The sequence below is a fragment of the Schistocerca serialis genome, chromosome 9 (assembly GCF_023864345.2).
Source record: "Schistocerca serialis cubense isolate TAMUIC-IGC-003099 chromosome 9, iqSchSeri2.2, whole genome shotgun sequence".
Taxonomy (NCBI): Eukaryota; Metazoa; Arthropoda; class Insecta; order Orthoptera; family Acrididae; genus Schistocerca; species Schistocerca serialis.
Window position 1 is genome coordinate 539,356,406 of NC_064646.1, and position 27,166 is coordinate 539,383,571.

The window sequence follows — 27,166 nt, forward strand, 5'->3', positions numbered from 1 at the left end:
TTAAGTCGGCATTGTACCTTTTGTATTCAATTCCGATGCAATTTCTGTGTTTCATCGTCAATAAGAAGGTCCAAAGGATACAGTAAACCTGAAGTGAAGCATCGGAATGTATAACTAGTGTCACAGGAATGGTTCAAATCATAGACAGTAAGAAGAGTCAGTCTTCTTGTACTTAAGTCGGCATCGTGCCTTTTGAATTTAATTCCGAAGCCATTTCTGTGTTTCATCATCAATAAGAAAGTCAGAGGGATACACTAAACCTGAAGTGAAGCATCGGAATCTATAGCTAGTGTCACAGGAATGGTTCAAAACATAGGCAGTAAGATGAGTCAGTCTTCTTGTCCATAAGTCGGCATTGTGCCTTTTGTATTTAATTCCGATGCAAATTGTGTGTTTCTTCGTCAATAAGAAGGTCCAAGGGATATAGTAAACCTGGAGTGAAGCATCGGAAACTATAACTAGTGTCACAGGAATGGTTCAAAACATAGACTGTAAGAAGAGTCAGTCTTCTTGTACTTAATTCGGCATTGTGCCTTTTGTATTTAATTCCGATGCAATTTCTGTGTTTCATCGTCAATAGGAAGGTCCAAGGGATACAGTAAACCTGAAGTAAGGCATCGAAATTTATAACTAGAGTCACAGGAATGGTTCAAAACATAGACAGTAGGAAGAGTCAGTCTTCTTGTACTTAAGTCGGCATTGTGCCTTTTGTATTTAATTCCGATTCAATTTCTGTGTTTCAGCTTCAAAAAGAAGGTCCAAGGGATACAGTAAACCTGAAGTGAAGCATCGGAATCTATAACTAGTGTCACAGGAATGGTTCAAATTAAAGTCAGTAAGAAAAGTCAATGTTCTTGTCCTTAAGTCGGCATTGTGCCTTTTGTATTTAATTCCGATGCAATTTCTGTGTTTCATCGTCAATACGAAGGTCCAAGGGATACAGTAAACCTGGAGTGTAGCATCGGAATCCATAACTAGTGTCACAGGAATGGTTCAAAACTTAGACAGTAAGAAGAGTCAGTCTTCTTGTACTTAAGTCGGCATTGTGCCTTTTCTATTTAATTCCGATGCAATTTCTTTGTTTCATCGTCAATAAGAAATTCCAAGGGATACAGTAAACCTGAAGTGAAGCATCGGAATCTAAAACTAGTGTTACAGGAATGGTTCATAACATAGTCAGTAAGAAGAGTCAGTCTTCTTGTACTAGGTCCGCATTGTGCATTTTGTATTTTATTCCGATGCAATTTCTGTGGTTCATCGTCAATAAGAAGGTCAGAGGGATACAGTATACCTGAAGTGAAGCATCCAAAACTATAATAAGTGTCACAGGAATGGTTCAAAACATAGTCAGTAAAAAGAGTCAGTCTTCTTGTACCTAAGTCGGCATTGTGCCATTTGTATTTAATTCCGATGCAATTTCTGTGTTTCATCGTCAATAAGAAGGTCCAAAGGATACAGTAAACGTGAAGTGAAGCATCGGAATCTATAACTAGTGTCACAGGAATGGTTCAAATCATAGACAGTAAGAAGAGTCAGTCTTCTTGTACTTAAGTCGGCATCGTGCCTTTTGAATTTAATTCCGAAGCCATTTCTGTGTTTCATCGTCAATAGGAAGGTCCAAGGGATACAGTAAACCTGAAGTAAGGCATCGAAATCTATAACTAGTGTCACAGGAATGGTTCAAAACATAGACAGTAGGAAGAGTCAGTCTTCTTGTACTTAAGTCGGCATTGTGCCTTTTGTATTTAATTCCGATTCAATTTCTGTGTTTCAGCGTCAAAAAGAAGGTCCAAGGGATACAGTAAACCTGAAGTGAAGCATCGGAATCTATAACTAGTGTCACAGGAATGGTTCAAATTAAAGTCAGTAAGAAAAGTCAATCTTCTTGTCCTTAAGTCGGCATTGTGCCTTTTGTATTTAATTCCGATGCAATTTCTGTGTTTCATCGTCAATACGAAGGTCCAAGGGATACAGTAAACCTGGAGTGTAGCATCGGAATCCATAACTAGTGTCACAGGAATGGTTCAAAACTTAGACAGTAAGAAGAGTCAGTCTTCTTGTACTTAAGTCGGCATTGTGCCTTTTCTATTTAATTCCGATGCAATTTCTGTGTTTCATCGTCAATAAGAAGTTCCAAGGGATACAGTAAACCTGAAGTGAAGCATCGGAATCTAAAACTAGTGTTACAGGAATGGTTCATAACATAGTCAGTAAGAAGAGTCAGTCTTCTTGTACTAGGTCCGCATTGTGCATTTTGTATTTTATTCCGATGCAATTTCTGTGGTTCATCGTCAATAAGAAGGTCAGAGGGATACAGTATACCTGAAGTGAAGCATCCAAAACTATAACAAGTGTCACAGGAATGGTTCAAAACATAGTCAGTAAAAAGAGTCAGTCTTCTTGTACTTAAGTCGGCATTGTGCCTTTTGTATTTAATTCCGCCGCAATTTCTGTGTTTCATCGTCAATACGAAGGTCCAAGGTATACAGTGAACCTGAAGTGAAGCATCGGAATCCATAACTAGTGTCACAGGAATAGTTCAAAACATAGACAGGAAGAAGAGTCAGTCTTCTTGTACTTAAGTCGGCATTGTGCCTTTTCGATTTAATTCCGATTCAATTTCTGTGTTTCATCGTCAATAAGAAGTTCCAAGGGATACAGTAAACCTGAAGTGAAGCATCGGAATCTAAAACTAGTGTTACAGGAATGGTTCATAACATAGTCAGTAAGAAGAGTCAGTCTTCTTGTTCTAGGTCCGCATTGTGCCTTTTGAATTTTATTCCGATGCAATTTCTGTGGTTCATCGTCAATAGGAAGGTCAGAGGGATACAGTATACCTGAAGTGAAGCATCCGAATCTATAATAAGTGTCACAGGAATGGTTCAAAACATAGTCAGTAAAAAGAGTCAGTCTTCTTGTACTTAAGTCGGCATTGTACCTTTTGTATTCAATTCCGATGCAATTTCTGTGTTTCATCGTCAATAAGAAGGTCCAAAGGATACAGTAAACCTGAAGTGAAGCATCGGAATCTATAACTAGTGTCACAGGAATGGTTCAAATCATAGGCAGCAAGAAGAGTCAGTCTTCTTGTACTTAAGTCGGCATCGTGCCTTTTGAATTTAATTCCGAAGCCATATCTGTGTTTCATCGTCAATAAGATAGTCAGAGGGATACACTAAACCTGAAGTGAAGCATCGGAATCTATAGCTAGTGTCACAGGAATGGTTCAAAACATAGGCAGTAAGATGAGTCAGTCTTCTTGTCCATAAGTCGTCATTGTGCCTTTTGTATTTAATTCCGATGAAAACTGTGTGTTTCTTCGTCAATAAGAAGGTCCAAGGGATACAGTAAACCTGAAGTGAAGCATCGGAATCTAAAACTAGTGTCACAGGAATGGTTCAAAACATAGTCAGTAAGAAGATTCAGTCTTCTTGTACCAAGTCCGCATTGTGCCTTTTGTATTTAATTCCGATGCAATTTCTGTGTTTCATCGTCAATAACAAGATCAGAGGGATACAGTAAACCTGAAGTGAAGCACCGGAATCTAGAACTAGAGTCACAGGAATGGTTCAAAGCATTGACAGTAGGAAGAGTCAGTCTTCTTGTACTTAAGTCGGCATTGTGCCTTTGGTATTTAATTCCGATGCAATTTCTGTGTTTCATCGTCAATAAGAAGGTCCAAGGGATACAGTAAACCTGAAGTGAAGCTTCGGAATCTATAACTAGTGTCACAGGAATAGTTCAAAACATAGACACTAAGAAGAGTCAGTCTTCATGTACTTAAGTCGGTATTGTGCCTTTTGTATTTAATTCCGATGCAATTTCTGTGTTTCATCGTCAATAAGAAGGTCCAAGGGATACAGTAAACCTGAAGTGAAGCATCTGAATCGATAACTAGTGTCACAGGAATGGTTCAAAACATAGACAGTAAGATGAGTCAGTCTTCTTGTATTTAAGTCGGCATTGTGCCGTTTCTATTTAATTCCGATTCAATTTCTGTGTTTCATCGTCAATAAGAAGTTCCAAGGGATACAGTAAACCTGAAGTGAAGCATCGGAATCTAAAACTAGTGTTACAGGAATGGTTCATAACATAGTCAGTAAGAAGAGTCAGTCTTCTTGTTCTAGGTCAGCATTGTGCCTTTTGTATTTTGTTCCGATGCAATTTCAGTGGTTCATCGTCAATAGGAAGGTCAGAGGGATACAGTATACCTGAAGTGAAGCATCCGAATCTATAATAAGTGTCACAGGAATGGTTCAAAACATAGTCAGTAAAAAGAGTCAGTCTTCTTGTACTTAAGTCGGCATTGTACCTTTTGTATTCAATTCCGATGCAATTTCTGTGTTTCATCGTCAATAAGAAGGTCCAAATGATACAGTAAACCTGAAGTGAAGCATCGGAATGTATAACTAGTGTCACAGGAATGGTTCAAATCATAGACAGTAAGAAGAGTCAGTCTTCTTGTACTTAAGTCGGCATCGTGCCTTTTGAATTTAATTCCGAAGCCATTTCTGTGTTTCATCATCAATAAGAAAGTCAGAGGGATACACTAAACCTGAAGTGAAGCATCGGAATCTATAGCTAGTGTCACAGGAATGGTTCAAAACATAGGCAGTAAGATGAGTCAGTCTTCTTGTCCATAAGTCGGCATTGTGCCTTTTGTATTTAATTCCGATGCAAATTGTGTGTTTCTTCGTCAATAAGAAGGTCCAAGGGATATAGTAAACCTGGAGTGAAGCATCGGAAACTATAACTAGTGTCACAGGAATGGTACAAAACATAGACTGTAAGAAGAGTCAGTCTTCTTGTACTTAATTCGGCATTGTGCCTTTTGTATTTAATTCCGATGCAATTTCTGTGTTTCATCGTCAATAGGAAGGTCCAAGGGATACAGTAAACCTGAAGTAAGGCATCGAAATCTATAACTAGAGTCACAGGAATGGTTCAAAACATAGACAGTAGGAAGAGTCAGTCTTCTTGTACTTAAGTCGGCATTGTGCCTTTTGTATTTAATTCCGATTCAATTTCTGTGTTTCAGCTTCAAAAAGAAGGTCCAAGGGATACAGTAAACCTGAAGTGAAGCATCGGAATCTATAACTAGTGTCACAGGAATGGTTCAAATTAAAGTCAGTAAGAAAAGTCAATGTTCTTGTCCTTAAGTCGGCATTGTGCCTTTTGTATTTAATTCCGATGCAATTTCTGTGTTTCATCGTCAATACGAAGGTCCAAGGGATACAGTAAACCTGGAGTGTAGCATCGGAATCCATAACTAGTGTCACAGGAATGGTTCAAAACTTAGACAGTAAGAAGAGTCAGTCTTCTTGTACTTAAGTCGGCATTGTGCCTTTTCTATTTAATTCCGATGCAATTTCTTTGTTTCATCGTCAATAAGAAATTCCAAGGGATACAGTAAACCTGAAGTGAAGCATCGGAATCTAAAACTAGTGTTACAGGAATGGTTCATAACATAGTCAGTAAGAAGAGTCAGTCTTCTTGTACTAGGTCCGCATTGTGCATTTTGTATTTTATTCCGATGCAATTTCTGTGGTTCATCGTCAATAAGAAGGTCAGAGGGATACAGTATACCTGAAGTGAAGCATCCAAAACTATAATAAGTGTCACAGGAATGGTTCAAAACATAGTCAGTAAAAAGAGTCAGTCTTCTTGTACCTAAGTCGGCATTGTGCCATTTGTATTTAATTCCGATGCAATTTCTGTGTTTCATCGTCAATAAGAAGGTCCAAAGGATACAGTAAACGTGAAGTGAAGCATCGGAATCTATAACTAGTGTCACAGGAATGGTTCAAATCATAGACAGTAAGAAGAGTCAGTCTTCTTGTACTTAAGTCGGCATCGTGCCTTTTGAATTTAATTCCGAAGCCATTTCTGTGTTTCATCGTCAATAGGAAGGTCCAAGGGATACAGTAAACCTGAAGTAAGGCATCGAAATCTATAACTAGTGTCACAGGAATGGTTCAAAACATAGACAGTAGGAAGAGTCAGTCTTCTTGTACTTAAGTCGGCATTGTGCCTTTTGTATTTAATTCCGATTCAATTTCTGTGTTTCAGCGTCAAAAAGAAGGTCCAAGGGATACAGTAAACCTGAAGTGAAGCATCGGAATCTATAACTAGTGTCACAGGAATGGTTCAAATTAAAGTCAGTAAGAAAAGTCAATCTTCTTGTCCTTAAGTCGGCATTGTGCCTTTTGTATTTAATTCCGATGCAATTTCTGTGTTTCATCGTCAATACGAAGGTCCAAGGGATACAGTAAACCTGGAGTGTAGCATCGGAATCCATAACTAGTGTCACAGGAATGGTTCAAAACTTAGACAGTAAGAAGAGTCAGTCTTCTTGTACTTAAGTCGGCATTGTGCCTTTTCTATTTAATTCCGATGCAATTTCTGTGTTTCATCGTCAATAAGAAGTTCCAAGGGATACAGTAAACCTGAAGTGAAGCATCGGAATCTAAAACTAGTGTTACAGGAATGGTTCATAACATAGTCAGTAAGAAGAGTCAGTCTTCTTGTACTAGGTCCGCATTGTGCATTTTGTATTTTATTCCGATGCAATTTCTGTGGTTCATCGTCAATAAGAAGGTCAGAGGGATACAGTATACCTGAAGTGAAGCATCCAAAACTATAACAAGTGTCACAGGAATGGTTCAAAACATAGTCAGTAAAAAGAGTCAGTCTTCTTGTACTTAAGTCGGCATTGTGCCTTTTGTATTTAATTCCGCCGCAATTTCTGTGTTTCATCGTCAATACGAAGGTCCAAGGTATACAGTGAACCTGAAGTGAAGCATCGGAATCCATAACTAGTGTCACAGGAATAGTTCAAAACATAGACAGGAAGAAGAGTCAGTCTTCTTGTACTTAAGTCGGCATTGTGCCTTTTCGATTTAATTCCGATTCAATTTCTGTGTTTCATCGTCAATAAGAAGTTCCAAGGGATACAGTAAACCTGAAGTGAAGCATCGGAATCTAAAACTAGTGTTACAGGAATGGTTCATAACATAGTCAGTAAGAAGAGTCAGTCTTCTTGTTCTAGGTCCGCATTGTGCCTTTTGAATTTTATTCCGATGCAATTTCTGTGGTTCATCGTCAATAGGAAGGTCAGAGGGATACAGTATACCTGAAGTGAAGCATCCGAATCTATAATAAGTGTCACAGGAATGGTTCAAAGCATAGTCAGTAAAAAGAGTCAGTCTTCTTGTACTTAAGTCGGCATTGTACCTTTTGTATTCAATTCCGATGCAATTTCTGTGTTTCATCGTCAATAAGAAGGTCCAAAGGATACAGTAAACCTGAAGTGAAGCATCGGAATCTATAACTAGTGTCACAGGAATGGTTCAAATCATAGGCAGCAAGAAGAGTCAGTCTTCTTGTACTTAAGTCGGCATCGTGCCTTTTGAATTTAATTCCGAAGCCATATCTGTGTTTCATCGTCAATAAGATAGTCAGAGGGATACACTAAACCTGAAGTGAAGCATCGGAATCTATAGCTAGTGTCACAGGAATGGTTCAAAACATAGGCAGTAAGATGAGTCAGTCTTCTTGTCCATAAGTCGTCATTGTGCCTTTTGTATTTAATTCCGATGAAAACTGTGTGTTTCTTCGTCAATAAGAAGGTCCAAGGGATACAGTAAACCTGAAGTGAAGCATCGGAATCTAAAACTAGTGTCACAGGAATGGTTCAAAACATAGTCAGTAAGAAGATTCAGTCTTCTTGTACCAAGTCCGCATTGTGCCTTTTGTATTTAATTCCGATGCAATTTCTGTGTTTCATCGTCAATAACAAGATCAGAGGGATACAGTAAACCTGAAGTGAAGCACCGGAATCTAGAACTAGAGTCACAGGAATGGTTCAAAGCATTGACAGTAGGAAGAGTCAGTCTTCTTGTACTTAAGTCGGCATTGTGCCTTTGGTATTTAATTCCGATGCAATTTCTGTGTTTCATCGTCAATAAGAAGGTCCAAGGGATACAGTAAACCTGAAGTGAAGCTTCGGAATCTATAACTAGTGTCACAGGAATAGTTCAAAACATAGACACTAAGAAGAGTCAGTCTTCATGTACTTAAGTCGGTATTGTGCCTTTTGTATTTAATTCCGATGCAATTTCTGTGTTTCATCGTCAATAAGAAGGTCCAAGGGATACAGTAAACCTGAAGTGAAGCATCTGAATCGATAACTAGTGTCACAGGAATGGTTCAAAACATAGACAGTAAGATGAGTCAGTCTTCTTGTATTTAAGTCGGCATTGTGCCTTTTCTATTTAATTCCGATGCAATTTCTGTGTTTCATCGTCAGTAAGAAGTTCCAAGGGATACAGGAAACCTGAAGTGAAGCATCGGAATCAAAAACTAGTGTCAGAGGAATGGTTCAAACATAGTCAGTAAGAAGAGTCAGTCTTCTTGTAGTAAGTCCGCATTGTGCCTTTTGTATTTAATTCCGATGCAATTTCTGTGTTTCATCGTCAATAAGAAGGTCAGAGGGATACAGTATACCAGAAGTGAAGCATCCGAATCTATAACTAGTGTCACAGGAATGGTTCAAAACATATTCAGTAAACACAGTCAGTCTTCTTGTATTTAAGTCGGCATCGTGCCTTTTGAATTTAATTCCGAAGCCATTTCTGTGTTTCATCGTCAATACGAAAGTCAGAGGGATACACTAAACCTGAAGTGAAGCATCGGAATCTATAGCTAGTGTCACAGGAATGGTTCAAAACATAGTCAGTAAGAAGAGTCAGTCATCTTGTCCTTAAGTCAGCATTGTGCCTTTTGTATTTAATTCCGATGCAATTTGTGTGTTTCTTCGTCAATAAGGAGGTCCAAGGGATACAGTAAACCTGGAGTGAAGCATCGGAATCTCTAACTAGTGTCACAGGAATGGTTCAAAACATAGACAGTAAGAAGAGTCAGTCTTCTTGTACTTAATTCGGCTTTGTGCTTTTTGTATTTAATTCCGATGCAATTTCTGTGTTTCATCGTCAATAAGAAGGTTCAAGGGATACAGTAAACCTGAAGTGAGGCATCGGAATCTATAACTAGTGTCACAGGAATGGTTCAAAACATAGTCAGTAGGAAGAGTCGGTCTTCATGTACTTAAGTCGGCATTGTGCCTTTTGTATTTAATTCCGATGCAATTTCTGTCTTTCATTGTCAATAAGAAGGTCCAAGGGATACAGTAAACCTGAAGTGAAGCATCGTAATCTATATCGACTGTCACAGGAATGGTCCAAAGCATAGAGAGTAGGAAGAGTCTGTGTTCTTGTACTTAAGTCGGCATTGTGCCTTTTGTATTTAATTCCGATTCAATTTCTGTGTTTCAGCGTCAATAAGAAGGTCCAAGGGATACAGTAAACGTGAAGTGAAGCATCGGAATCTATAACTAGAGTCACAGGAATTGTTCAAAACAAAGTCAGTAAGAAGAGTCAATCTTCTTGTCCTTAAGTCGGCATTGTGCCTTTTGTATTAAATACCGATGCAATTTCTGTGTTTCATCGTCAATACGAAGGTCCAAGGGATACAGTATACCTGGAGTGTAGAATCGGAATCTATAACTAGTGTCACAGGAATGGTTCAAAACATAGTCAGTAAGAAGAGTCAGTCTTCTTGTACTTAAGTCGGCATTGTGCCTTTTCTATTTAATTCCGATGCAATTTCTGTGTTTCATCGTCAATAACAAGGTCCAAGGGAAACAGTAAACCTGGAGTGAAGCATCGGAATCTATAACAAGTGTCAATGGAATGGTTCAAACATAGACAGTAAGAAGAGTCAGTCTTCGTGTACTTAAGTCGGCATTGTGCCTTTTGTATTTAATTCCGATGCAAATTCTGTGTTTCATCGTCAATAAGAAGGTCCAAGGGATACAGTAAACCTGAAGTGGAGCATCGGAATCTATAACTAGTGTCACAGGAATGGTACAAAACATAGACAGTACCAAGAGTCACTCTTCTTGTACTTAAGACGGCATTGTGCCTTTTGTATTTAATTCCGATGCAATTTCTGTGTTTCATCGTCAATAACAAGATCAGAGGAATACAGTAGACCTGAAGTGAAGCATCGGAATCTATAACTAGTGTCACAGGAATGGTTCAAAACATAGTCAGTAAGAAGAGTCAGTCTTCTTGTACTAAGTCCGCATTGTGCCTTTTTCATTTAATTGCGATGCAATTTCCATGTCTCATCGTCAATAAGAAGGTCCAAGGGATACAGTAAACCTGGAGTAAAGCATCGGAATCTATAACCATCGGAATCTATAACTAGTGTCAAAGTAATGGTTCAAAACATAGACTGTAAGAAGAGTCAGTCTACTTGTATTTAAGTCGGCATTGTGCATTTTCTATTTTATTCCGATGCAATTTCTGTGTTTCATCGTCAATAAGAAGGTCAGAGGGATACAGTATACCTGAAGTGAAGCATCCGAATCCATAACTAGTGTCACAGGAATGGTTCAAAACATTGTCAGTAAAAAGAGTCAGCCTTCTTGTACTTAAGTCGACATTGTGCCTTTTGGATTCAATTCCGATGCAATTTCTGTGTTTCATCGTCAATTAGAAGGTCAGAGGGATACAGTAAACCTGAAGTGAATCATCGGAATCTATAACTAGTTCCACAGGAATGGTTCAAAACATAGTCAGTCAGTAAGAAGTGTCAGTCATTTTGAACTTAAGTCGGCATTGTGCATTTTGTGTTTAATTCCGATGCAATTTCTGTGTTTCATCGTCAATAGGAAGGTCCAAGGGATACAGTAAACCTGAAGTGAAGCATGGGAATCTATAACTAGTGTCACAGGAATGGTTCAAAACATAGACAGTAAGAAGAGTCAGTCTTCTGTTACTTAAGTCGGCATTGTGCCTTTTGTATTTAATTCCGATGCAATTTCTGTGTTTCATCGTCAATACGAAGGGCAGAGGGATACAGTAACCCTGAAGTGAAGCATCGGAATCTATAACTAGTGTCATAGGAACGGTTCAAAACATAGATAGTAGGAAGAGTCAGTCTTGTTGTACTTAAGTCGGCATTGTGCCTTTTGTATTTAATTCCGAAGCCATTTCTGTGTTTCATCGTCAATAAGAACGTTCAAAGGATACAGTAAACCTGAAGTGAGGCATCGGAATCTATAACTAGTGTCACAGGAATGGTTCAAAACATAGTCAGTAAGAACTGTCAATCATTTTGAACTTAAGTCGGCATTGTGCCTTTTGTGTTTAATTCCGATGCAATTTCTGATTTTCATCGTCAATAAGAAGTTCCAAGGGATACAGTAAACCTGAAGTGAAGCATCGGAATCTATAGCTAGTGTCACTGGAATGGTTCAAAGCATAGACAGTAGGAAGAGTCAGTCTTCTTGTACTTAAGTCGTCATTGTGCCTTTTGTATTTAATTCCGATGTAATTTGTGTGTTTCATCGCCAATAAGATGGTCCAAGGGATACAGTAAACCTGGAGTGTAGCATCGTAATCTATAACTAGTGTCACAGGAATGGTTCAAAATATTGACTTTAAGAAGAGTCAGTCTTCATGTACTTAAGTCGGCATTTTGCCTTTTATAATAAACTCCGATGCAATTTCTGTTTTTCATCGTCAATAAGAAGCTCCAAGGGATACAGTAAACCTGAAGTGAAGCATCGGAATCCATTACTAGTGTCACAGGAATAGTTCAAACATAGACAGTAAGAAGAGTCAGTCTTCTTGTACTTAAGTCGGTATTGTGCCTTTTGTATTTAATTCCGATGCAATTTGTGTGTTTCATCGTCAATAAGAATGTCAGAGGGATACAGTATACCTGAAGTGAAGCATCCGAATCTGTAACTAGTGTCACAGGAATGGTTCAAAACATAGTAAGAAGAGTCAGTCTTCTTGTACTTAAGTCGGTATTGTGCCTTTTGAATTTAATTCCGATTCAATTTCTGTGTTTCAGCGTCAAAAAGAAGGTCCAAGGGATACAGTAAACCTGAAGTGAAGCATCCGAATCTGTAACTAGTGTCACAGGATTGGTTCAAAACATAGTAAAAAGAGTCAGCCTTCTTGTACTTAAGTCGGCATTGTGCCTTTTGTATTTAATTCCGATGCAATTTCTGTGTATCATCGTCAATAAGAAGGTCAGAGGGATACAGTAAACCCGAAGTGAATCATCGGAATCTATAACTAGTGCCACAGGAATGGTTCAAAACATAGTCAGTAAGAAGTGTAAGTCAATTTGAACTTAAGTCGGCATTGTGCATTTTGTGTTTAATTCCGATGCAATTTCTGTGTTTCATCGTCCATAAGAAGGTCCAAGGGATACAGAAAACATGAAAGGAAGCATCGGAATCTATAACTAGTGTCACAGGAATGGTTCAAGCATAGACAGTAAGAAGAGTCAGTCTTCATGTACTTAAGTCGGCTTTGTTCCTTTTGTATTTAATTCCGATGCAATTTCTGTGTTTCATCGACAATAAGAAGGTCCAAGGGATACAGTAAACCAGAAGTGAAGCATCGGAATCTATAACTAGTGTCACAGGAATAGTTCATAACATAGACAGTAAGAAGAGGCAGTCTTCTTGTACTTAAGTCGGTATTGTGCCTTTTGTATTTAATTCCGATGCAATTTCTGTGTTTCATCGTCAATAAGAAGGTCCAAGAAATACAGTAAACCTGAAGTGAAGCATCGGAATCTATAACTAGTGTCACAGGAATGGTTTAAAACATAGACAGTAAGAAAAGTCAGTCGTCTTGTACTTAAGCCGGCAATGTGCTTTTCTATTTAATTCCGATGCAATTTCTGTGTTTCATCGGCAATAAGAAGGTCAGAGGGATACAGTAAACCTGAAGTGAATCATTGGAATCTATAACTAGTGCCACAGGAATGGTTCAAAACATAGTCAGTATGAAGTGTCAGTCATTTTGAACTTAAGTCTGCATTGTGCATTTTGTGTTTAATTCCGATGCAATTTCTGTGTTTCATCGGCAATAAGAAGGTCCAAGGGATACAGTAAACCTGAAGTGAAGCATCGGAATCTATAACTAGTGTCACAGGAATGGTTCAAAACATAGACAGTAAGAAGAGTCAGTCTTCTTGTACTTAAGTCGGCATTGTGCCTTTTGTATTTAATTCCAATGCAATTTCTGTGTTTCATCGTCAATAACAAGATCAGAGGGATACCGAAAACCTGAAGTGAAGCATCGGAATCTATAACTAGTGTCACAGGAATGGTTCAAAACATAGACAGTAGGAAGAGTCAGTCTTCTTGTACTTAAGTCGTCATTGTGCCTTTTGTATTTAATTCCGATTCAATTTCTGTGTTTCAGCGTCAATAAGAAGGTCAGAGGGATACAGTATACCTGAAGTGAAGCATCCGAATCTGTAACTAGTGTCACAGGAATGGTTCAAAACATAGTCAGTAAAAAGAGTCAGACTTCTTGTACTTAAGTCGGCATTGTGCCTTTTGTATTCAATTCCGATGCAATTTCTGTGTTTCATCGTCAATAAGAAGGTCAGAGGGATACAGTAAACCTGAAGTGAATCATCGGAATCTATAACTAGTGCCAAAGGAATGGTTCAAAACATAGTCAGTAAGAAGTGTCAGTCATTTTGAACTTAAGTCGGCATTGTGCATTTTGTGTTTAATTCCGATGCAATTTCTGTGTTTCATCGTCAATAAGATGGTCCAAGGGATACAGTAAACCTGAAGTGAAGCTTCGGAATCTATAACTAGTGTCACAGGAATGGTTCAAATCATAGCCAGTAAGAAGAGTCAGTCTTCATGTACTTAAGTCGGCATTGTGCCTTTTGTATTTAATTCCGATGCAATTTCTGTTTTTCATCGTCAATAAGAAGGTCCAAGGGATACAGTAAACCTGAAGTGAAGCATCGGAATCTATAACTAGTGTCACAGGAATGGCTCAAAACATTGACAGTAGGAAGAGTCAGTCTTCTTGTACTTAAGTCGGCTTTGTGCCTTTTGTTTTTAATTCCGATGCAATTTCTGTGTTTCATCGACAATAAGAAGGTCCAAGGGATACAGAAAACCAGAAGTGATGCATCGGAATCTATAACTAGTGTCACAGGAATAGTTCATAACATAGACTGTAAGAAGAGTCAGTCTTCTTGTACTAAGTCGGTATTGTGCCTTTTGTATTTAATTCCGATGCAATTTCTGTGTTTCATCGTCAATAAGAAGTTCCAAGAAATACAGTAAACATGAAGTGAAGCATCGGAATCTATAACTAGTGTCACAGGAATGTTTCAAAACATATCCAGTAAGAAGAGTCAGTCTTCTTGTACTTAAGTCGGCATTGTGCCTTTTCTATTTAATTCCGATGCAATTTCTGTGTTTCATCGTCAATAAGAAGTTCCAGGGGATACAGTAAACCTGAAGTGAAGCATCGGAATCTAAAACTAGTGTCACAGGAATGGTTCAAAACATAGTCAGTAAGAAGAGTCTGTCTTCTTGTACTAAGTCCGCATTGTGCCTTTTGTATTTAATTGCGATGCAATTTCTGTGTTTCATCGTCAATACGAAGGGCAGAGGGATACAGTAAACCTGAAGAGAAGAATCGCAATCTATAACTAGTGTCACAGGAACGGTTCAAAACATAGACAGTAGGAAGAGTCAGTCTTCTTGTACTTAAGTCGGCATTGTGCCTTTTGTATTTAATTCCGATGCAATTTCTGTGTTTCATCGTCAATAAGAAGGTCCAAGGGATACAGTAAACCTGAAGTGAAGCATCGGAATCTATAACTAGTGTCACAGGAATGGTTCAAAACATAGACAGTAAGAAAAGTCAGTCGTCTTGTACTTAAGTCGGCAATGTGCTTTTCTATTTAATTCCGATGAAATTTCTGTGTTTCATCGTCAATAAGAATGTCCAAGGGATACAGTAAACCTGAAGTGAAGCATCGGAATCTATAGCTAGTGTCACAGGAATGGTTCAGAACATAGACAGTAGGAAGAGTCAGTCTTCTTGTACTTAAGTCGTCATTGTGCCTTTTGTATTTAATTCCGATGCAATTTGTGTGTTTCATCATCAATAAGATGGTCCAAGGGATACAGTAAACCTGGAGTGTAGCTTCGGAATCTATAACTAGTGTCACAGAAATGGTGCAAAATATAGACAGTAAGAAGAGTCAGTCTTCATGTACTTAAGTCCGCATTTTGCCTTTTGTAATAAACTCCGATGCAATTTCTGTTTTTCATCGTCAATAAGAAGGTCCAAGGGATACAAAAACCTGAACTGAAGCATCGGAATCTAAAACTAGTGTCACAGGAATGGTTCAAAACATAGTCAGTAAGAAGAGTCAGTCTTCATGCACTTATGTCCGCATTGTGCCTTTTGTATTTATTTCCGATACAATTTCTGTGTCTCATCGTCAATAAGAAGGGCCAAGGGATACAGTAAACCTGGAGTGAAGCATCGGAATCTATAACTAGTGTCACAGGAATGGTTCAAATAATTGACAGTAGGAAGAGTCAGTCTTCTTGTACTTAATTCGGCATTGTGAGTTTTGTATTTAATTCCGACGCAATTTCTGTGTTTCATCGTCAATAAGAAGGTCCAAGGGATACAGTAAACCTGAAGTGAAGCATCGGAATCCATTACTAGTGTCAATGGAATAGTTCAAAACATAGACAGTAAGAAGAGTCAGTCTTCTTGTACTTATGTCGGTATTGTGCCTTTTGTATTTAATTCCGGTGCAATTTCTGTGTTTCATCGTCAATAAGAAGGTCCAAGAAATATAGTAAACCTGAAGTGAAGCATCGGAATCTATAACTAGTGTCACAGGAATGTTTCAAACATAGACAGTAAGAAGATTCAGTCTTCTTGTACTTAAGTCGGCATTGTGCCTCTTCTATGTAATTCCGATGAAATTTCTGTGTTTCATCGTCAATAAGAAGTTCAAAGGGATACAGTAAACCTGAAGTTAAGCATCGGAATCTAAAACTAGTGTCACAGGAATGGTTCAAAACATAGACAGTAAGAAGAGTCAGTCTTCTTGTACTAAGTCCGCATTGTGCCTTTTGTATTTAATTCCGATGCAATTTGTGTGTTTCATCTTCAATAAGAAGGTCAGAGGGATACAGTATACTTGAAGTGAAGCATCCGAATCTATAACTAGTGTCACAGGAATGGTTCAAAGCATAGTCAGTAAAAAGAGTCAGCCTTCTTGTACTTATATCGGCATTGTGCCTTTTGTATTCAATTCCGATGCAATTTCTGTGTTTCATCGTCAATAAGAAGGTCCAAGGGATACAGTAAACCTGAAGTGAATCATCGGAATCTATAACTAGTGTCACAGGAATGGTTCAAAACATAGTCAATAAGAAGTGTCAGTCATTTTGAACTTAAGTCGGCATTGTGCATTTTGTGTTTAATTCCGATGCAATTTCTGTGTTTCATCGTCAATAAGAAGGTCCAAGGGATACAGTAAACCTGAAGAGAAGCATCGGAATCTATAACTAGTGTCACAGGAATGGTTCAAACCATAGACAGTAAGAAAAGTCAGTCGTCTTGTACTTAAGTCGGCAATGTGCTTTTCTATTTAATTCCGATGCAATTTCTGTGTTTAATCGTCAATAAGAAGGTCCAAGGGATACAGTAAACCTGAAGTGAAGCATCGGAATGTATAACTAGTGTCACAGGAATGGTTCAAAACATAGACAGTAAGAAGAGTCAGTCTTCATGTACTTAAGTCGGCATTTTGCCTTTTGTAATAAACTCCGATGCAATTTCTGTTTTTCATCGTCAATAAGAAGGTCCAAGGGATACAGTAAACCTGAACTGAAGCATCGGAATCTAAAACTAGTGTCACAGAAATGGTTCAAAACATAGTCAGTAAGAAGAGTCAGTCTTCATGTACTTAAGTCGGCATTGTGCCTTATGTATTTAATTCCGATGCAATTTCTGTGTTTCATCGTCATTAAGAAGGTCCAAGGGATACATTAAACCAGAAGTGAAGCATCGGAATCTATAACTAGTGTCACAGGAATGGTTCAAAACATAGACAGTAAGAAGAGTCAGTCTTCTTGTACTTAAGTCGGCATTGTGCTTTTTCTTTTTAATTCCGATGCAATTTCTGTGTTTCATCGTCAATAAGAAGTTCCAGGGGATACAGTAAACCTGAAGTGAAGCATCGGAATCTCAAACTAGTGTCACAGGAATGGTTCAAAACATAGTCAGTAAGAAGAGTCTGTCTTCTTGTACTAAGTCCGCATTGTGCCTTTTGTATTTAATTGGGATGGAATTTCTGTGTTTCATCGTCAATACGAAGTGCAGAGGGATACAGTAAAACTGAAGTGAAGCATCGGAATCTATAACTACTGTCACAGGAACCGTTCAAAACATAGACAGTAGGAAGAGTCAGTCTTCTTGTACTTAAGTCGGAATTGTGCCTTTTGTATTTAATTCCGATGCAATTTCTGTGTTTCATCGTCAACAAGATGGTCCAAGGGATACAGTAAACCTGAAGTGAAGCATCGGAATCTATAACTAGTGTCACAGGAATGGTTCAAAATATAGACAGTAAGAAAAGTCAGTCGTCTTGTACTTAAGTCGGCAATGTGCTTTTCTATTTAATTCCGATGCAATTTCTGTATTTCATCGTCAATAAGGAGGTCCAAGGGATACAGTAAACCTGAAGTGAAGCATCGGAATCCATAGCTAGTGTCACAGGAATGGTTCAAACATAGACAGTAGGAAGAGTCACTCTTCTTGTACTTAAGTCGTCATTGTGCCTTTTGTATTTAATTCACATGCAATTTGTGTGTTTCATCGTCAATAAGATGGTCCAAGGGATACAGTAAACCTGGAGTGTAGCTTCGGAATCTATAACTAGTGTCACAGGAATGGTTCAAAATATAGACAGTAAGAAGAGTCAGTCTTCATGTACTTAAGTCGGCATTTTGCCTTTTGTAAAAAACTCCGATGCAATTTCTGTTTTTCATCGTCAATAAGAAGGTCCAAGGGATACAGTAAACCTGAACTGAAGCATCGGAATCTATAACTAGTGTCACAGGAATGGTTCAAAACATAGTCAGTAAGAAGAGTCAGTCTTCATGTACTTAAGTCGGCATTGTGCCTTTTGTATTTAATTCCGATGCAATATCTGTGTTTCATCGTCAATAAGAAGGTCCAAGGGAAACAGTAAACCTGAAGTGAATCATCGGAATCTATAACTAGTGTCACAGGAATGGTTCAAAACATAGTCAGTAAGAAGTGTCAGTCATTTTGAACTTAAGTCGGCATTGTGCATTTTGTGTTTAATTCCGATGCAATTTCTGTGTTTCATCGTCAATAAGAAGGTCCAAGGGATACAGTAAACCTGAAGTGAAGCATCGGAATGTATAACTAGTGTCACAGGAACGGTTCAAAACATAGACAGTAGGAAGAGTCAGTCTTCTTGTACTTAAGTCGGCATTGTGCCTTTTGTATTTAATTCCGATGCAATTTCTGTGTTTCATCGTCAATAAGAAGGTCCAAGGGATACAGTAAACCTGAAGTGAAGCATCGGAATCTATAACTAGTGTCACAGGAATGGTTCAAAAGATAGACAGTAAGAAAAGTCAGTCGTCTTGTACTTAAGTCGGCAATGTGCTTTTCTATTTAATTCCGATGCAATTTCTGTGTTTCATCGTCAATAAGAAGGTCCAAGGGATACAGTAAACCTGGAGTGTAGCTTCGGAATCTATAACTAGTGTCACAGGAATGGTTCAAAATATAGACAGTAAGAAGAGTCAGTCTTCATGTACTTAAGTCGGCATTTTGCCTTTTGTAATAAACTCCGATGCAATTTCTGTTTTTCATCGTCAATAAGAAGGTCCAAGGGATACAGTAAACCTGAACTGAAGCATCGGAATCTAAAACTAGTGTCACAGGAATGGTTCAAAACATAGTCAGTAGGAAGAGTCAGTCTTCTTGTACTTAAGTCGGCTTTGTGCCTTTTGTATTTAATTCCGATGCAATTTCTGTGTTTCATCGTCAATAAGAAGGTCCAAGGGATACATTTAACCAGAAGTGAAGCATCGGAATCTATAACTAGTGTCACAGGAATGGTTCAAAACATAGACAGTAAGAAGAGTCAGTCTTCTTGTACTTAAGTCGGTATTGTGCCTTTTGTATTTAATTCCGATGCAATTTCTGTGTTTCATCGTCAATAAGAAGGTCCAAGGGATACAGTAAACCTGAAGTGAAGCATCGGAATCTATAACTAGTGTCACAGGAATGGTTGAAAACATAGACAGTAAGAAGAGTCAGTCTTCTTGTACTTAAGTCGGTATTGTGACTTTGTATTTAATTCCCATGCAATTTCTGTGTTTCATCGTCAATAAGAAAGTCCAAGAAATACAGTAAACCTGAAGTAAAGCATCGGAATCTATAACTAGTGTCACAGGAATGTTTCAAAACATAGACAGTAAGAAGAGTCAGTCTTCTTGTACTTAAGTCGGCATTGTGCTTTTTCTATTTAATTCCGATGCAATTTCTGTGTTTCATCGTCAATAAGAAGTTCCAGGGGATACAGTAAACCTGAAGTGAAGCATCGGAATCTCAAACTAGTGTCACAGGAATGGTTCAAAACATAGTCAGTAAGAAGAGTCTGTCTTCTTGTACTAAGTCCGCATTGTGCCTTTTGTATTTAATTGGGATGCAATTTCTGTGTTTCATCGTCAATACGAAGTGCAGAGGGATACAGTAAAACTGAAGTGAAGCATCGGAATCTATAACTAGTGTCACAGGAACGGTTCAAAACATAGACAGTAGGAAGAGTCAGTCTTCTTGTACTTAAGTCGGCATTGTGCCTTTTGTATTTAATTCCGATGCAATTTCTGTGTTTCATCGTCAATAAGAAGGTCCAAGGGATACAGTAAACCTGAAGTGAAGCATCGGAATCTATAACTTGTGTCACAGGAATGGTTCAAAACATAGACAGTAAGAAAAGTCAGTCGTCTTGTACTTAAGTCGGCAATGTGCTTTTCAATTTAGTTCCGATGCAATTTCTGTGTTTCATCGTCAATAAGAAGGTCCAAGGGATACAGTAAACCTGGAGTGTAGCTTCGGAATCTATAACTAGTGTCACAGGAATGGTTCAAAATATAGACAGTAAGAAGAGTCAGTCTTCATGTACTTAAGTCGGCATTTTGCCTTTTGTAATAAACTCCGATGCAATTTCTGTTTTTCATCGTCAATAAGAAGGTCCAAGGGATACAGTAAACCTGAACTGAAGCATCGGAATCTAAAACTAGTGTCACAGGAATGGTTCAAAACATAGTCAGTAGGAAGAGTCAGTCTTCTTGTACTTAAGTCGGCTTTGTGCCTTTTGTATTTAATTCCGATGCAATATCTGTGTTTCATCGTCAATAGGAAGGTCCAAGGGAAACAGTAAACCTGAAGTGAATCATCGGAATCTATAACTAGTGTCACAGGAATGGTTCAAAACATAGTCAGTAAGAAGTGTCAGTCATTTTGAACTTAAGTCGGCATTGTGCATTTTGTGTTTCATTCCCATACAATTTCTGTGTTTCATCGTCAATAAGAAGGTCCAAGGGATACAGTAAACCTGAAGTGAAGCATCGGAATGTATAACTAGTGTCACAGGAATGGTTCAAAACATAGACAGTAAGAAGAGTCAGTCTTCTTGTACTTAAGTCGGCATTGTGCCTTTTGTATTTAATTCCGATGCAATTTCTGTGTTTCATCGTCAATAACAAGATCAGAGGGATACAGTAAATCTGAAATGAAGCATCGGAATCTACAACTAGTGTCACAGGAATGGTTCAAACATTGACAGTAGGAAGAGTTAGTCTTCTTGTACTTAAGTCGGCTTTGTGCCTTTTGTATTTAATTCCGATGCAATTTCTGTGTTTCATCGTCAATAAGAAGGTCCAAGGGATACATTAAACCAGAAGTGAAGCATCGGAATCTATAACTAGTGTCACAGGAATGGTTCAAAACATAGACGGTAAGAAGAGTCAGTCTTCTTGTACTTAAGTCGGTATTGTGCCTTTTGTATTTAATTCCGATGCAATTTCTGTGTTTCATCGTCAATAAGAAGGTCCAAGAAATACAGTAAACCTGAAGTAAAGCATCGGAATCTATAACTAGTGTCACAGGAATGTTTCAAAACATAGACCGTAAGAAGAGTCAGTCATCTTGTACTTAACTCGGCATTGTGCCTTTTCTATTTAATTCCGATGCAATTTCTGTGTTTCATCGTGAATAAGAAGTTCCAGGGGATACAGTAAACCTGACGTGAAGCATCGGAATCTAAAACTAGTGTCACAGGAATGGTTCAAAACATAGTCAGTAAGAAGAGTCTGTCTTCTTGTACTAAGTCCGCATTGTGCCTTTTGTGTTTAATTGCGATGCAATTTCTTTGTTTCATCGTCAATACGAAGGGCAGAGGGATACAGTAAAACTGAAGTGAAGCATCGGAATCTATAACTAGTGTCACAGGAACGGTTCAAAACATAGACAGTAGGGAGAGTCAGTCTTCTTGTACTTAAGTCGGCATTGTGCCTTTTGTATTTAATTCCGATGCAATTTCTGTGTTTCATCGTCAATAAGAAGGTCCAAGGGATACAGTAAACCTGAAGTGAAGCATCGGAATCTATAACTAGTGTCACAGGAATGGTTCAAAACATAGACAGTAAGAAAAGTCAGTCGTCTTGTACTTAAGTCGGCAATGTGCTTTTCTATTTAATTCCGATGCAATTTCTGTGTTTCATCGTCAATAAGAAGGTCCAAGGGATACAGTAAACCTGAAGTGAAGCATCGGAATCCATAGCTAGTGTCACAGGAATGGTTCAAACATAGACAGTAGGAAGAGTCAGTCTTCTTGTACTTAAGTCGGCATTGTGCCTTTTGTATTTAATTCCGATGCAATTTCTGTGTTTCATCGTCAATAAGAAGGGCCAAGGGAAACAGTAAACCTGAAGTTTAGCATCGGAATCTATAACTAGTGTCACAGGAATGGCTCAAAACATAGACAGTAAGAAGTGTCAGTCATTTTGAACTTAAGTCGGCATTGTGCATTTTGTGTTTAATTCCGATGCAATTTCTGTGTTTCATCGTCAATAAGAAGGTCCAAGGGAAACAGTAAACCTGAAGTGAAGCATCGGAATCTATAACTAGTGTCACAGGAATGGCTCAAAACATAGACAGTGGGAAGAGTCAGTCTTCTTGTACTTAAGTCGGCATTGTGCCTTTTGTATTTAATTCCGATTCAATTTCTGTGTTTCATCGTATATAAGAAGGTCAGAGGGATACAGTAAACCTGAAGTGAAGCATCGGAATCTATAACTAGTGTCACAGGAATGGTTCAAAAAATAGTCAGTAAAAAGAGTCACTCTTCTTGTACTTAAGTCGGCATTGTGCCTTTTGTATTTAATTCCGATGCAATTTTTGTGTTTCATCGTCAATAAGAAGGTCCAAGGGAAAGAGTAAACCTGAAGTGAAGCATCGGAAACTATAACTAGTGTCACAGTAATGGTTCAAAACATAGACAGTAAGAAGAGTCAGTCTACTTGTACTTAAGTCGGCATTGTGCCTTTTCTATTTAATTCCGATGCAATTTCTGTGTTTCATCGTCAATAAGAATGTCAGAGGGATACAGTATACCTCAAGTGAAGCATTCGAATCTATAACTAGTGTCACAGGAATGGTTCAAAACATAGTCAGTAAAAAGAGTCAGTCTTCTTGTACATAAGTCGGCATTGTGCCTTTTGTATTCAATTCCGATGCAATTTCTGTGTTTCATCGTCAATAAGAATTTCAGAGGGATACAGTAAACCTGAAGTGAATCATCGGAATCTATAACTAGTGTCACAGGAATGGTTCAAAACATAGTCAGTAAGAAGTGTCAGTCATTTTGAACTTAAGTCGGCATTGTGCCTTTTGTGTTTAATTCCGATGCAATTTCTGTGTTTCATCGTCAATAAGAACGTCCAAGGGATACAGTAAACCTGAAGTGAAGCATCGGAATCTATAACTAGTGTCACAGGAATGGTTCAAAACATAGACAGTAAGAAGAGTCAGTTTTCTTGTACTTAAGTCGGCATTGCGCCTTTTGTATTTAATTCCGATGCAATTTCTGTGTCTCATCGTCATTAACAAGATCAGAGGGATACAGTAAACCTGAAGTGAAGCATCGGAATCTATAACTAGTGTCACAGGAATGGTTCGAAACATTGACAGTAGGAAGAGTCAGTCTTCTTGTACTTAAGTCGGCATTGTGCATTTTCTATTTAATTCCGGTGCAATTTCTCTGTTTCATCGTCAATAAGAAGGTCCAAGGGATACAGTAATCTGAAGTGAAGCATCCGAATCTATAACTAGTGTCACAGGAATAGTTCAAAACATAGACAGTAAGAAGAGTCAGTCTTCTTGTACTTAAGTCGGTATTGTGCATTTTGTATTTAATTCCGATGCAATTTCTGTGTTTCATCGTCAATAAAAAGGTCAGAGGGAAACAGTATACCTAAAGTGAAGCATCCGAATCTATAACTAGTGTCACAGGAATGGTTCAAAATATAGACAGTAAGAACAGTTAGTCTTCATGTACTTAAGTCGGCATTTTGCCTTTTGTAATAAACTCCGATGCAATTTCTGTTTTTCATCGTCAATAAGAAGGTCCAAGGGATACAGTAAACCTGAAATGAAGCATCGGAATCTATAACTAGTGTCACAGGAATGGTTCAAAACATAGTCAGTAAGAATAGTCAGTCTTCTTGTACTTAAGTCGGCATTGTGACTTTTGTATTTAATTCCGATGCAATTTCTGTGTTTCATCGTCAACAAAAAGGTCCAAGAGATACAGTAAGCCTGAAGTGACGCATCGGAATCTATGACTAGTGTCACAGGAATGGTTCAAAACATAGACAGTAAGAAAAGTCAGTCGTCTTGTACTTAAGTCGGCATTGTGCCTCTTCCACTTAATTCAGAGGCAATTTCTGTGTTTCATCGTCAATAAGAAGGTCCAAGGGATACAGAAAACCTGAAGGAAGCATCGGAATCTATAACTAGTGTCACAGGAATGGTTCAAAATATAGACAGTAAGAAGAGTCAGTCTTCATGTACTTAAGTTGGCATTTTGCCTTTTGTAATGAACTCCGATGCAATTTCTGTTTTTCATCGTCAATAAGAAGGTCCAAGGGATACAGTAAACCTGAAGTGAAGCATCGCAATCTATAACTAGTGTCACAGGAATGGTTCAGAACATAGTCAGTAAGAAGAGTCAGTCTTCATGTACTTAAGTCGGCATTGTGCCTTTTGTATTTAATTCCGATGCAATTTCTGTGTCTCATCGTCAATAAGAAAGTCCAAAGGATACAGTAAATCTGTAGTGAAGCATCTGAATCTATAACCATCGGAATCTATAACTAGTGTCACAGTAATGGTTCAAAACATAGACAGTAAGAAGAGTCAGTCTACTTGTACTTAAGTCGGCATTGTGCCTTTTGTATTTAATTCCGATGCAATTTCTGTGTTTCATCGTCAATAAGAAGGTCAGAGGGATACAGTATACCTGAAGTGAAGCATCCGAATCTATAACTAGTGTCACAGGAATCGTTCAAAACATAGTCAGTAAAAAGAGTCAGCCTTCTTGTACTTAAGTCGGCATTGTGCCTTTTGTATTCAATTCCGATGCAATTTCTGTGTTTCATCGTCAATAAGAAGGTCAGAGGGATACAGTAAACCTGAAGTGAATCATCGGAATTTATAACTAGTGTCACAGGAATGGTTCAAAACATAGTCAGTAAGAAGTGTCAGTCATTTTGAACTTAAGTCAGCATTGTGCCTTTTGAGTTTAATTCCGATGCAATTTCTGTGTTTCATCGTCAATAAGAAGGTTCAAGAAATATAGTAAACCTAAAGTGAAGCATCGGAATCTATAACTAGTGTCACAGGAATGTTTCAAAACATAGACAGTAAGAAGAGTCGGTCTTCTTGTACTTAAGTCGGCATTGTACCTGTTCTATTTAATTCTGATGCAATATCTGTGTTTCACCGTCAATAAGAAGTTCCAAGGGATACAGTAAACCTGAAGTGAAGCATCGGAATCTAAAACAAGTGTCACAGGAATGGCTCAAAACATAGACAGTAGGAAGAGTCAGTCTTCTTGTACTTACGTCGGCACTGTGCCTTTTGTATTTAATTCCGATGCAATTTGTGTGTATCATCGTCAATAAGATGGTCCAACGGATACAGTAAACCTGGAGTGTAGCATCGGAATCTATAACTAGTGTCACAGGAATGGTTCAAAATATAGAAAGTAAGAACAGTCAGTCATCATGTACTTGAGTCGGCATTTTGCCTTTTGTAATAAACTCCGACGCAATTTCTGTTTTTCGTCGTCAATACGAAAGTCCAAGGGATACAGTAAACCTGAAATGAAGCATCGGAATCTATAACTAGTGGCACAGGAATGGTTCAAAACATAGTCAGTAAGAAAGTCAGTTTTCATGTACTTAAGTCGGCATTGTGCCTTTTCTATTTAATTCCGATGCAATTTCTGTTTATCATCGTCAATAAGAAGGTCAGAGGGACACAGTATGCCTGAAGTGAAGCATCCGAATCTATAACTAGTGTCTCAGGAATGGTTCAAACATAGTCAATAAAAAGAGTCAGTCGTCTTGTACATAAGTCGGGATTGTGCCTTTTGTATTCATTTCCGATGCAATTTCTGTGGTTCATCGTCAATCAGAAGGTCAGAGACATACAGTAAACCTGAAGTGAAGAATCCGAATCTATAACTAGTGTCACAGGAATGGTTCAAAACAAACTCAGAAAGAAGTGTCAGTCATTTTGAACTTAACTCGGAATTGTGCCTTTTGTGTTTAATTCCGATGCAATTTCTGTGTTTCATCGTCAATAAGAAGGTCCAAGGGATACAGTAAACCTGAAGTGAAGCATCGGAATCTATAACTAGTGTCACAGGAATGTTTCAAAGCATAGACAGTAAGAAGAGTCGGTCTTCCTGTACTTAAGTCGGCATTGTGCCTTTTCTATTTAATTCCGATGCAATTTCTGTGTTTCATCGTCAATAAGAAGGTCCAAGGGATACAGTAAACCTGAAGTGAAGCATCGGAATCTATAACTAGTGTCACAGGAATGGTTCAAAATATAGACAGTAAGAAGACTCGGTCTTCATGTACTTAAGTTGGCATTTTGCCTTTTGTAATAAACTCCGATGCAATTTCTGTTTTTCTTCGTCAATAAGAAGGTCCAAGGGATACAGTAAACCTGATGTGAAGCATCGCAATCTATAACTAGTGTCACAGGAATGGTTCAGAACATAGTCAGTAACAAGAGTCAGTCTTCATGTACTTAAGTCGGCACTGTGCCTTTTGTATTACTTCCGATGCAATTTCTGTGTCTCATCGTCAATAAGAAGGTCCAAGGGATACAGTAAACCTGAAGTGAAGCATCGGATTCTATAACCATCGGAATCTATAACTAGTGTCACAGTAATGGTTCAAAACATAGACAGTAAGAAGAGTCAGTCTACTTGTACTTAAGTCGGCATTGTGCCCTTTCTATTTAATTCCGATGCAATTTCTGTGTTTCATCGTCAATAAGAAGGTCAGAGGGATACAGTATACCTGAAGTGAAGCATCCGAATCTATAACTAGTGTCACAGGAATGGGTCAAAACATAGTCAGTAAAAAGAGTCAGCCTTCTTGTACTTATGTCGGCATTGTGCCTTTTGTATTCAATTCCGATGCAATTTCTGTGTTTCATCGTCAATAAGAAGGTCAGAGGGATACAGTATACCTGAAGTGAATCATCGAAATCTATAACTAGTGTCACAGGAATGGTTCAAAACATAGTCAGTAAGAAGTGTCAGTCATTTTGAACTTAAGTCGGCATTGTGCTTTTGTGTTTAATTCCGATGCAATTTCTGTGTTTCATCGTCAATAAGAAGATCCAAGGGATACAGCAAAACCTCAAGTGAAGCATCGGAATCTATAACTAGTGTCACAGGAATGGTTCAAAACATAGACAGTTAGAAGAGTCAATCTTCTTGTAGTTAAGTCGGCATTGTGCCTTTTGTATTTAATTCCGATGCAATTTCTGTGTTTCATCGTGAATAAGAAGGTCCAAGGGATACAGTAAACCAGAAGTGAAGCATCGGAATCTATAACTAGTGTCACAGGAATAGTTCAAAACATAGACAGTAAGAAGAG